The 12,358-nt window shown below is 44.3% G+C and overlaps 1 protein-coding gene across 3 annotated transcripts in view; it reads left to right on the top strand.

The window, feature by feature from the left end:
* The window catches only part of myo5b (myosin VB), a 264,470-nt gene that overhangs the window by 181,054 nt on the left and 71,058 nt on the right, over positions 1-12,358 (top strand). The gene's annotated exons all lie outside the window — the stretch shown is intronic.

Below are 12,358 nucleotides of genomic sequence, written 5' to 3'. Positions count from 1 at the left end.
GCTTGCACACACACATTTTAAAACACAGAATATTTGCAGGACTTTTGCAGAATGCTTTTTGTCGAAGGCAACAAAGTATCCACAGCAGATTGCCTAGGAGAGCATGTGATCTTTGCAGGCAAGGGAGAAGTGTTTTGCTCTCAGGGAGGGAGGGTGTGAAACAGAGAGAGAGAGAGAGAGAGAGATAAAAAAGACAGAAATCAGTTCCTGAAGGACAAGCTGGCAAACTTTGGAAGGCTGCCTGGTCAATGGAGGAGACTAGCGGTCTGAAAGATGACCTGAAAGAAAGAGGATCATCTGGATAACCTTGAAGGGGGCAAGTTTAGTCAGCAAGACTGATTGAGGAGGAACCAGTTGCGGATGTCCTGGAAAATGAATCTCTCTCTGAAAACCAGCAAGAACCCTCCTGAGTGGTAACCATGTGCCTGTTAAATGCCAAAGACTGGTGACCTTTGTTAATGCTAACTTCTGTGCACAGAACAAGAATTGCCTACAACCAATGAGATTGGACAGTGATCCAAAGAAATTTTCTAAACGTAAATATACATTACACATACCTGCGCTTAGTATTAGAGGGGGAGATTAAGTAGTTAGGTAGGTTCCTCAACATGGTTATCCAACTGCACGAAAACCAACAAGGTCGGGTCAGATACAGCAATGAGCTCTCTGAACCCTTCTCCATTAACAATGGCATGAAGCAAGGCTGCGTTCTCGCACCAACCCTCTTTTTAATCTTCTTCAGCATGATGCTGAAACAAGCCATGAAAGACCTCAACAATGAAGACGCTGTTTACATCCGGTACCGCACGGATGGCAGTCTCTTCAATCTGAGGTGCCTGCAAGCTCACACCAAGACACAAGAGCAACTTGTTTGTGAACTACTCTTTGCAGACGATGCCGCTTTAGTTGCCCATTCAGAGCCAGCTCTTCAGCGCTTGACGTCCTGTTTTGCGGAAACTGCCAAAATGTTTGGCCTGGAAGTCAGCCTGAAGAAAACTGAGGTCCTCCATCAGCCAGCTCCCCACCATGACTACCAGCACCCCATATCTCCATCGGGCACACAAAACTCAAAACGGTCAACCAGTTTACCTATTTCGGCTGCACCATTTCATCGGATGCAAGGATCGACGAGATAGACAACAGACTCGCCAAGGCAAATAGCACCTTTGGAAGACTACACAAAAGAGTCTGGAAAACAACCAACTGAAAAACCTCACAAAGATTAGCGTATATAGAGCCGTTGTCATACCCACACTCCTGCTCGGCTCCGAATCATGGGTCCTTTACCGGCATCACCTACAGCTCCTAGAACGCTTCCACCAGTGTTGTCTCCGCTCCATCCTCAACATTCATTGGAGCAACTTCATCTCCAACATCGAAGTACTCGAGATGGCAGAGGCCGACAGCATCGAATCCACGCTGCTGAAGATCAAACTGTGTTGGGTAGGTCACGTCTCCAGAATGGAGGACCATCGCCTTCCCAAGATCGTGTTATATGACGAGCTCTCCACTGGCCACCGAGTCAGAGGTGCACCAAAGAAGAGGTACAAGGATTGCCTAAAGAAAGCTCTTGGTGCCTGCCACATTGACCACCGCCAGTGGGCTAATAATGCCTCAAACCGTGCATCTTGGCGCCTCACAGTTTGGCGGACAGCAACCTCCTTTGAAGAAGACCGCAGAGCCCACCTCACTGCCAAAAGACAAAGGAGGAAAAACCCAACACCCAACCCCAACCAACCAATTTTCCCTTGCAACTGCTGCAACCGTGTCTGCCTGTCCCGCATCAGACTTGTCAGCCACAAACAAGCCTGCAGCTGACGTGGACTTTACCCCTCCATAAATCTTCGTCCGCGAAGCCAAGCCAAAGAAGAAGGTTAAGTAATAAGTTAAAGTTTAATTCTGTGTTCTTGTTAAAATATAATTAAAAACTACTTTTGTCTAAGTCACCCTGTGTTGTGGTGAATATCTAGTGCTGCTGGTTTTTGGGGTCCTCTGGAGTCGTTCATCTTTCTTGGACCTGAACTTTTTACTTGACACTTTGCATGTATGGTTACTATGTGATTTGTTAGTAGTTTTTGTTTTTAATGTGACAGATACACATACTTTCCTGGTCCCAGATGTCGAATCGACGCTATGACTACTTCCACTGCCAGGTTAAAGGTGGGACTACAATGACCCCACCCCCCCCATTCTGTGTTCATATCTTTTACACAGAAGGGGGGGGTGCAATAAAGGCAAAATAAAGGAGATAAATTGTGGGGTTTTTTTAAGTGTAGGTCACAGGCAAATATGAACACTTCACAACACAGATCTCATTTGAAATGCCAGAGCTCTGCTCAAGCCAGACAGTCCAGGCTCCCAGTGCCTTTGTAAAGACAATGGTAAGCGCTTTGCTGAAGGACTTCACAAGTAGGTGTTAATTGGACATGCTGTGAGTAATAGATTATTGTTTTGGAAAGCAATAGATGAACGGACTCAGAAAATTGGGTCCGGTGCCGTAGTCTGTCTGAATGGAGTTTGCTGTTCTCAGAGGGCCATGTGGTTTTCTCTGAGAGAGAGAGAGAATTCAGTTCTACTGTTCAGCAGCAGCAGCTGGAATTGGAACAGGACAAGCTGGCAAGCTTGTGGAAAAACCCCATTTTGAAGACGGGTTGTGAGTTCTGAGTTCAGCTTGGTCAAATCTCTTGTGGTTCATGCAAGAGGAGATCACTGGCTGTATAATGTTTCACTTGAAATAAGGGAAACAAAAAGGAACTCTGTGACCTGGAAGAAAGAGGTTATCATCTGGAAAACCCTGGTGGGGAAAGTTTCTTTGGCAAGACACTGAAATGGCTGATCGGAAGGAATCAGTTTGTGTCTAACGAGCAATAAATCTCTCTCTGAAAACCAACAAGAGTCTTCCTGAGTGGTAACCATTTACCTCTCAAGCACCAAAGCCTGGTGAAGATTCATAAATGTTAAATTCTGTGCACAGTATAAGAATTGTCTGCACCAGGGAACTTGGAGGAGTGAGAAGTGAGATTGGATTGTGAATCAAAGAACCTTTCTGAACTTAAACACACATCACATACACATGTGCTTAGAATTAGAAAGGGGTTACGTTAATAGTAATAAGTTGGAGTTTGATCCTGTTTTCATGTTTAAAGATTTAAAACAACATTTGTTTAAGTAACCATTTGTCTTGGTGAATTTCTATTGGGGTCCTCTGGGCCTGTAACTTTCAAAGTAATTCCTCAAGCTTTTGTTTTCATTCTATATCTCTGCATATCTGAAGCTTTCTATCCAATTGAATCAAGTAAAAGGGTAAAGGATCCATTATTGTCACATACTACATTTTTAGAATGTAACATACATTAAATTCTTTAACTTTTGTCTACTGTAAGGCAGACAGAGTCACCACTTTGTCCAGCCTCCCTCACAGAAACCTATGGTACCAGGTGTTCCTAGGAGGTCTCCCCTTGAAGTACCGATCAGGCCTGAGCCTGCTTAGTGTCTGAGATCAGACAATCTTGTACGTATTCAGGCTAATAAGAATTGTAACAAAGAACAGAACAGCACAGGAATAGACCCTTCAGCACACCACTCCTGTGCCAGCCATGATGCTAATCTAAACTAAGCCAATCTGTCTGCATGTGGCCCATCTTCCTACTTTCTCCACAGGTTTCCATTTAAATTTTTAATTTTTTTCTTTCATATCTGCTTTTCCCTCCTGTCCTGGCAATGCTTTTCAGGAACCAGTCACTCAAGTTCATGTTTATTATCAACTGATTGTACATGTAAAACTCGTCAAAATGGCTATGAACCATGGTGCACACAAAATCACAGAATACACTTGTTATGAGCCCAGAGGACCCCAAAACCAAGCAGCAATAGATATTCACCAAGACAAATGGTTACTTAAACAAAAGTTGCTTACAATTATCTTTAAACATGAAAACAGGATCAAACTTGATCTTATCACTATTGATTTATTTAACTTAACTTAACCCCCTTCTAAATCTAAGCACACGTGTATGTAATGTGTGTGTAAGTTCAGAAAAATTATTTGATTCACAGTCCAATCTCACTTCTCATACCTCCAAGTTCACTGTTTGCAGGCAATTCTTATACTGTGCACAGAGACAGCATTAGGTCCAAAGAGAGAGCATATCAATTGACCAAAAAAAGTACCACAACCAAAGACTGGGAGCAGTTCAAGATGCACCAAAGGAGGACAAAGGGATTAATCAAGAGAGTATAAATAAATTACGCGACTTCAGGGGTTTCTACGAGGCTCTAAAGGCTGTGTACGGCCCCTCACCCCAAGTCCAAAGCCCGCTGCGCAGCTCAGACGGCAAAGTCCTCCTCAGCGACAAGATCTCCATCCTCAACCGATGGTCAGAACACTTCCAATCTCTTTTCAGTACCAACCGCTCAGTCCAAGATTCCGCCCTGCTCCAGCTCCCTCAACAGCCCCTAAGGCTAGAGCTGGATGAGGTTCCCACCCTGGATGAGACATATAAGGCAATCGAACAACTGAAAAGTGGCAAAGCAGCAGGTATGGATGGAATCCCCCCAGAAGTCTGGAAGGCTGGCGGCAAAACTCTGCATGCCAAACTGCATGAGTTTTTCAAGCTTTGTTGGGACCAAGGTAAACTGCCTCAGTATCTTCGTGATGCCACCATCATCACCCTGTACAAAAACAAAGGCGAGAAATCAGACTGCTCAAACTACAGGGGAATCACGTTGCTCTCCATTGCAGGCAAAATCTTCGCTAGGATTCTACTAAATAGAATAATACCTAGTGTCGCTGAGAATATTCTCCCAGAATCACAGTGCGGCTTTCGCGCAAACAGAGGAACCACTGACATGGTCTTTGCCCTCAGACAGCTCCAAGAAAAGTGCAGAGAACAAAACAAAGGACTCTACATCACCTTTGTTGACCTCACCAAAGCCTTCGACACCGTGAGCAGGAAAGGGCTTTGGCAAATACTAGAGCGCATCGGATGTCCCCCAAAGTTCCTCAACATGATTATCCAACTGCACGAAAACCAACAAGGTCGGGTCAGATACAGCAATGAGCTCTCTGAACCCTTCTCCATTAACAATGGCGTGAAGCAAGGCTGTGTTCTCGCACCAACCCTCTTTTCAATCTTCTTCAGCATGATGCTGAACCAAGCCATGAAAGACCCCAACAATGAAGACGCTGTTTACATCCGGTACCGCACGGATGGCAGTCTCTTCAATCTGAGGCGCCTGCAAGCTCACACCAAGACACAAGAGAAACTTGTCCGTGAACTATTCTTTGCAGATGATGCCGCTTTAGTTGCCCATTCAGAGCCAGCTCTTCAGCGCTTGACGTCCTGCTTTGCGGAAACTGCCAAAATGTTTGGCCTGGAAGTCAGCCTGAAGAAAACTGAGGTCCTCCATCAGCCAGCTCCCCACCATGACTACCAGCCCCCCCACATCTCCATCGGGCACACAAAACTCAAAACGGTCAACCAGTTTACCTATCTCGGCTGCACCATTTCATCAGATGCAAGGATCGACAATGAGATAGACAACAGACTCGCCAAGGCAAATAGCGCCTTTGGAAGACTACACAAAAGAGTCTGGAAAAACAACCAACTGAAAAACCTCACAAAGATAAGCGTATACAGAGCCGTTGTCATACCCACACTCCTGTTCGGCTCCGAATCATGGGTCCTCTACCGGCACCACCTACGGCTCCTAGAACGCTTCCACCAGCGTTGTCTCCGCTCCATCCTCAACATCCATTGGAGCGCTCACACCCCTAACGTCGAGGTACTCGAGATGGCAGAGGTCGACAGCATCGAGTCCACGCTGCTGAAGATCCAGCTGCGCTGGATGGGTCACGTCTCCAGAATGGAGGACCATCGCCTTCCCAAGATCGTATTATATGGCGAGCTCTCCACTGGCCACCGTGACAGAGGTGCACCAAAGAAAAGGTACAAGGACTGCCTAAAGAAATCTCTTGGTGCCTGCCACATTGACCACCGCCAGTGGGCTGATAACGCCTCAAACCGTGCATCTTGGCGCCTCACAGTTTGGCGGGCAGCAGCCTCCTTTGAAGAAGACCGCAGAGCCCACCTCACTGACAAAAGGCAAAGGAGGAAAAACCCAACACCCAACCCCAACCAACCAATTTTCCCTTGCAACCGCTGCAATCGTGTCTGCCTGTCCCGCATCGGACTGGTCAGCCACAAACGAGCCTGCAGCTGACGTGGACTTTTTACCCCCTCCATAAATCTTCGTCCGCGAAGCCAAGCCAAAGAAGAAGAATAAATAAATTACGAAAGTAAGCTTGCGGCAAATATAAAAACCGACTGCAAAAGCTTTTATAAATATGTCAAGAGGAAAAGATTGGTGAAATCCAGAGTAGGTCCCTTGCAGTCGGAATCAGGGGAATATATAATGGGGAATAAGGAAATGGCAGACCAATTAAATTCTTACTTTAGTTCTGTTTTTACAAGAGAGGATACAAATAACCTCCCAAGAATGTTGGGAAACATAGAGACTAATGCAAGGGAGGAAATGAAATAAATCAGTAAGGACATGGTCTTGGGGAAATTGATGGGATTGAAGGCAGATAAATCCCAAGGGCCTGATAATCTACATCCTAGGGTACTCAAGGAAGTGGCCATTCAAATAGCAGATGCTTTAAGAATATTTTCCAGAACTCGATAGACTCAGGATCAGTACCCATGGATTGGAGGGTAGCTAATGTTACCCCACTATTTAAAAAGGGGGGTAGAGAAAAAGCGGGGAATTATCGGCCGGTGAGCCTTACATCAGTAGTGGGCAAAATGATGGAATCCATTATTAAGGATGTAATAGTGGAGCATATGACTAGCAGAGAAGGGATCGGACAGAGACAACATGGATTTACAAAAGGTAAATCGTGCTTGACAAATCTATTGGAATTCTTTGAGATGGTGACAGGTAAAATAGATGGGGGAGAGCCAGTGGATGTGGTGTACCTGGACTTCCAAAAGGCCTTCGATAAGGTCCCGCATAAACGACAGGCTTCCAAAATCAAGGCTCATGGGATTGGGGGCAAAGTATTGATGTGGATTGAGAACTGGCTGGCAGGTAGAAGACAGAGAGTTGGAATAAATGGCTTGTTTTCTGAGTGGCAGGCGGTGACCAGTGGGGTGCCACAGGGATCTGTACTGGGACCCCAGCTGTTCACAATTTACATTAATGATCTGGATGAGGGGATTAGATGTAATATCTCCAACTTTGCAGATGACACTAAGCTAGGAGGGGTTGTGTGCATGGAAGAGGGGGTCAGGAAGCTCCAGTGTGATTTGGATAAATTGAGGGACTGGGCAGATACATGGAAAAAACACTACAATGTGGATAAATGTGAGGTTATCCACTTTGGTAATACAAACCGGAGGGCAGATTACTATTTGAATGGCAATAGATTAAGAGATGGGGAAGTGCAGAGAGACCTAGGGGTCCTTGTACACCAGCCTCTGAAGGCGAGCATGGAGGTACAGCAGGCGGTTAAAAAGAAAAATGGTATGTTGGCCTTCATATCAAGAGGGTTTGAGTATAGGAACAAGGATACCTTACTGCAGCTGTACAGGGCCTTGGTGAGACCCCACCTGGAGTATTGTGTGCAGTTTTGGTCACCTTATCTAAGGAAGGATGTTCTTGCAATGGAGGGAGTGCAGAGGCGATTCACCAGGCTGATACCTGGAATGGCAGGAATGACTTATGAGGAAAGATTGCGCAAATTGGGATTGTACTCGCTGGAGTTTAGAAGATTGAGAGGGGATCTCATAGAGACATATAAAATTCTGGCAGGACTGGACAGAATGGATGCCGATGGGATGTTTCCAATGATGGGAAAATCCAGAACCCGGAGTCATGGTTTGAGGATAATAGACAAACCATTTAGGACCGAGATGAGGAGGAATTTCTTGACCCAGAGGGTGGTGAATCTGTGGAATTCATTGCCACAGAGGGCAGTAGAGGCAGGTTCATTAAACCTATTTAAGAGGGAATTAGATCTATTTCTTCAGCATAAGGGTATTAAAGGTTACGGAGAGAAGGCGGGGACGGGGTACTGAACTTTAAGATCAGCCATGATCTCGTTGAATGGCGGAGCAAGCTCGAAGGGTCGAATGACCTACTCCTGCTCCTATCTTCTATGTTTCTATTTATAAAGTTCACCAGGCTTTGGTGCTTGAAAGATAAATGGTTACTGCTCAGGAAACTTCTTGTCGGTTTTCAGAGAGTGTGATTTGTTATCATTTACTTCCATCAGCCACTTCAGTGTCTTGCCGAAGAAACTTGCCCCTTCAGGGTTCTCCACATGATCACCTTTTTCAGGTCACCACAGAGTTCCTTCTTGTTTCTCTTATTCCAAGTGAAACATTAGACAGCCAGTCCTCTCCTCTTGCATGAACCACAAGGGCTTTGACTAGGCTGAATTAAGAACTCACAACCCGTCTTCCAAATGGGGCTTTCCACAAGCTTGCCAGCATGTCCTGTTCCAATCCCAGCTGCAGTTGCTTGCTGTAATACTATAGAAGTTGTGTGTGTGTGTGTGTGTGTCTCTCTCTCTCTCTCTCACACACACACAGAAAACCTGTTTGACTCCCTCTGCTTCCAAAACAACATGACACTCTTAGGACAGCTCCAGACTATCTGCGGCTCTGACAAGCTCTTTCATCTGTTGCCTTTTTGTAAACAACAATCGATTAGTGAAGTCTCTTAGGCACTCTCCAAAGCTCTTGCATAGGCTGTGCAGCCAGTATGTCTAGCATTAACAGAGCTCCAGTATTTCAAATAAGATCTGTTTTAAAGTGTTTGTATGTGACCTACTCCAACAAACCTTTCCCAATTTATCTCCCAAAAACTTATCTATATACTCTGACACACTACCAAAAGATCTTGATCATGAAGTTGTAAGTTTTCAACAGTTTATTATAGAGAACTAGCAGAAACATCAATTTGCATTGGCAAATATTGGAAATATAGACAAAACCCCCATGAATTTTGACATGATAGAAAATAGAACAGTTGAACAGAAAGGTGTGAAAACTGTGCAAACCAGAACTACAGGCCACGAAAGGACCAGGTTTACCATGGTGTTATCGTGCATGGCCAACAGAATAAAGTTGAGACCTGTGGTAATCTTCAAACGCAAAATTAAACTGAAAATGAAATTCCCTGCAGGTATTTTTGTACATTTTCATGAAAAAGGATGGATGGATGAAAATGGTGTAAAACTATGGATAGACAATATGTGAACAGGCAGCCAGGTGGTTTACACAAGGAATGCAGTTTGCTGGTCTCGGATATATTTCATAGCCACTCAACTGAGATTAAAAGTAGATTAGCACTGCATAATACTTACATGGCAGTTATCTTGACGTCTATATTGCAACCTCTTGATATCTGCTTGAGTAAGCCATTCAAAGACCGTGCTGTGCGAGGAATGAAATACCTCGATGAACAGTGCAGAAATGTCATTTGCAAAAGATGGGGTAATGTGTGCTTCAACGCTTGATATGCTGTGTAACTTCATGCTCAAGGCATGGGACAAAGTTAAAGTAGAGACTGTGATACAATCATTTAAAAAGAGCACTATCTCTTGTGCACGGAAGATCATTTATTGTGGGACATTTAAGTTGAAACCATCTCATCAGATACAGACTGGGACCTATATGATGACTGTTTAAACAGTGAGAATATGGATGTGCTTGCTGTCATCTTTGCATCATATGATAATATTGAGAGCGATTTTGAAGGGTTCTAAATGTGTTGTTGTTTTCAGACAACAGTGATTTTGAAGGATGCTAATTATGTTGTTGCTTTCAATAAAAATCTCAATGAAAATCTGTCGCAGTTGAGTTTTTTTTTATTTTTCAAGGGTTGACTTATACGCTGAATCAGTGTGGATTGGATTTTGAGCTGAGTTTAAGATCTCAAGATTATATCTGGTGTATAAGTTGATCCTCATTTTTTGAGTTTTTTTTGGGTTTCACGACTTGATGTATACGCTGAAATATACGGGTATATCTTGCCACATCCTTTGACGGTGCACCCTGCCATCCCAGCCTTGTTATCTGCAAGCATGCTAATCAGACCATCTAATTTTCATTCAGATCAACAATATAAACTTCTGAGGACCCAGGACTGATTCTTGCAGTCAGAAAAGCACCTCACAGCCTTTATGTTAAAGTCCAATCTTGGATTTAATTTCCTAACTTGCTGTGTATTTCAAGTGATGTAAATTTCTGCAACACTTTATCACAATTGTTTGGATTAAAACTGCTGAAGATATTGGCTAATGCATTGGGTCAGACAGCAGACTGAGTTTTCTAGTTGAATACAGATGGCATTGATATTCTGAAGGATTTTAGCGACCTGACAGGCAAAAATTTCACGCGAAGGCCATTTGAAGCATTGAGCTCAGGCTTGTTCTTTGAAAGGATTATCCGGATCAAATAACCATCTTTCCTATAATCTTATAAATTATTCCTTTGCTAAGTTTGTTTCCTTGCTATTAATATGGCAGTGAATAGAATAGATAATCCCATTGGAAGACACCAAGGGGAAGACTGGTATAGGAAATAAAAAATATAATAGCATTGCATGTTTTCAATGCACAGTTGCGGAAGCTTTACTGAAAATCTACATATCGGAGGTATACATGTGTGTGTATGAATCCATTGCTTAACCTTCACTAACAAAACAAAAATCGCATTGAACACAGCAAATAAGGTTGTTTAGATGCACGATAATCTGCAAACACATGGGACTGCAGATGCTGGAATCTGAAGCCAGACACAATCTGTTGGAGGGACTCAGTGGGTCAAGCAGCATCAGTGGAAGAAAAATTGTCATTTTGGGCCAGAAAACTTCATAGAGAGTGTAGTGGAGAGATGGGTGGTATAATGTGGACAGGGTGGGAAGGGTTCGATTGGGACAGTGGGGATTGGTGATCCAAGGAGGAGTGAAGGATGATGGACAAAGGCGGTTGATGTCAGGTGGCAGAAAAAGGGAGATGGATGCACGAGAACTGAAGCAGTCAGGTGGAAGACAGAGTGGAGTGATGCATAGAGACAAATGCCATTGCTGCAGACTGATAGGGTGATAGCAATGGTATACAGAGAGTTGTTGGGGAAGTGCTATCTGGGAAGGACCGATGGGGCCAGATAGACTGAAAGAGGTTAGAGCACAGGAGAAATCTGGGTAGAAGAGGATGGCACCAGAAAGTGAGGTGGATGAGAATGGGTTGTGGGCTGGGTGGGGGAATGGGAAGAATGGAAATAACTGGAAAAAAGAGAGGGAGGAATTGTTACAGTATCTGAAAAAAAAAATCAGTGTTCATGCTTTTAGGCTCCAGATTGCCCTGGCAGAATTTGAGGGATTGTTCCTTTTGTTTCTGGCAGTGGAGAAGGCCAAGGATGTGTAATAGCAAGGGGAGTTGAAATAACATGTAGGTGGAGTTTGGGATTACCAATTGTGATCTCAGGCCTGTAGATGATGATGAAGGGCTTAAGCCCAAAACATTGGTGATGTATCTTCACCTTTGCTACATAAAGCACTGTTTGACCTGCTGAGTTTCTCCAGCATTTGTGTGTTTTTTCACTCAGGCCTGTAGATGCTCTGCAAATCCAAGTCTGCTCTTGGATTCACTGATGTAGATGAGGCACATTGGGAGCACTGAAACCAGTTGATGAGGTTGGAGGAGATGCACATGAACTCGCCTGGAAGGTTTGTTTAAGTCATTGGATGGTACTGAGGAAGAAGGTGCAAGAGTGAGGGTTGCAGAGGAAAGTACAGAGGATCAAGGAAAAGTGGCTTGGGAGGGATGAGCAGACAATGGAATCATGGAGGGAGAGATCCCTGCAGAAGGCGGAAAATGATGGGCAGGGGTGGATGTGGTTGGCGGTATGGTCTAGTAGCAGCTGGCAGAAATGATAAAGGAATAACCGGCAGTCTCCAACCTGAAGACATCATCCATATTGACCTCTAATCACCAGCAATTGCACCCCCTACTGTTTTTCTTGCTTTCTCTTTCTCATCCCTCTGACATCCATCGTCTGACTGCCCAGCTGTTCTTTTTTCCTATCAGAGACCATCTCTGCCCCTTTCCCCTGTCACTGCTCAACTTCTTTCCCTTCCTTCCTGTATCCACCCATCACTGCTGGCCCAAGTTTCTCCCCTTCCCTCCCCATCCACATTTGCCTGAATTTATAACACTCCCAAAGGAGGACTCAAGACTGAAACATCTTGCTTAGTGCTTTCCATTGATGCTGTATGGCCTGCTAAGTTTCTCAAGCACTTTTGTGTACTGACTTAATCATCTTTTGTGTTTACCTATTAATATTTC

The sequence above is a fragment of the Narcine bancroftii genome, chromosome 3 (assembly GCF_036971445.1).
Source record: "Narcine bancroftii isolate sNarBan1 chromosome 3, sNarBan1.hap1, whole genome shotgun sequence".
Taxonomy (NCBI): Eukaryota; Metazoa; Chordata; class Chondrichthyes; order Torpediniformes; family Narcinidae; genus Narcine; species Narcine bancroftii.
This window is presented reverse-complemented; position numbering and strand designations above follow the sequence as displayed.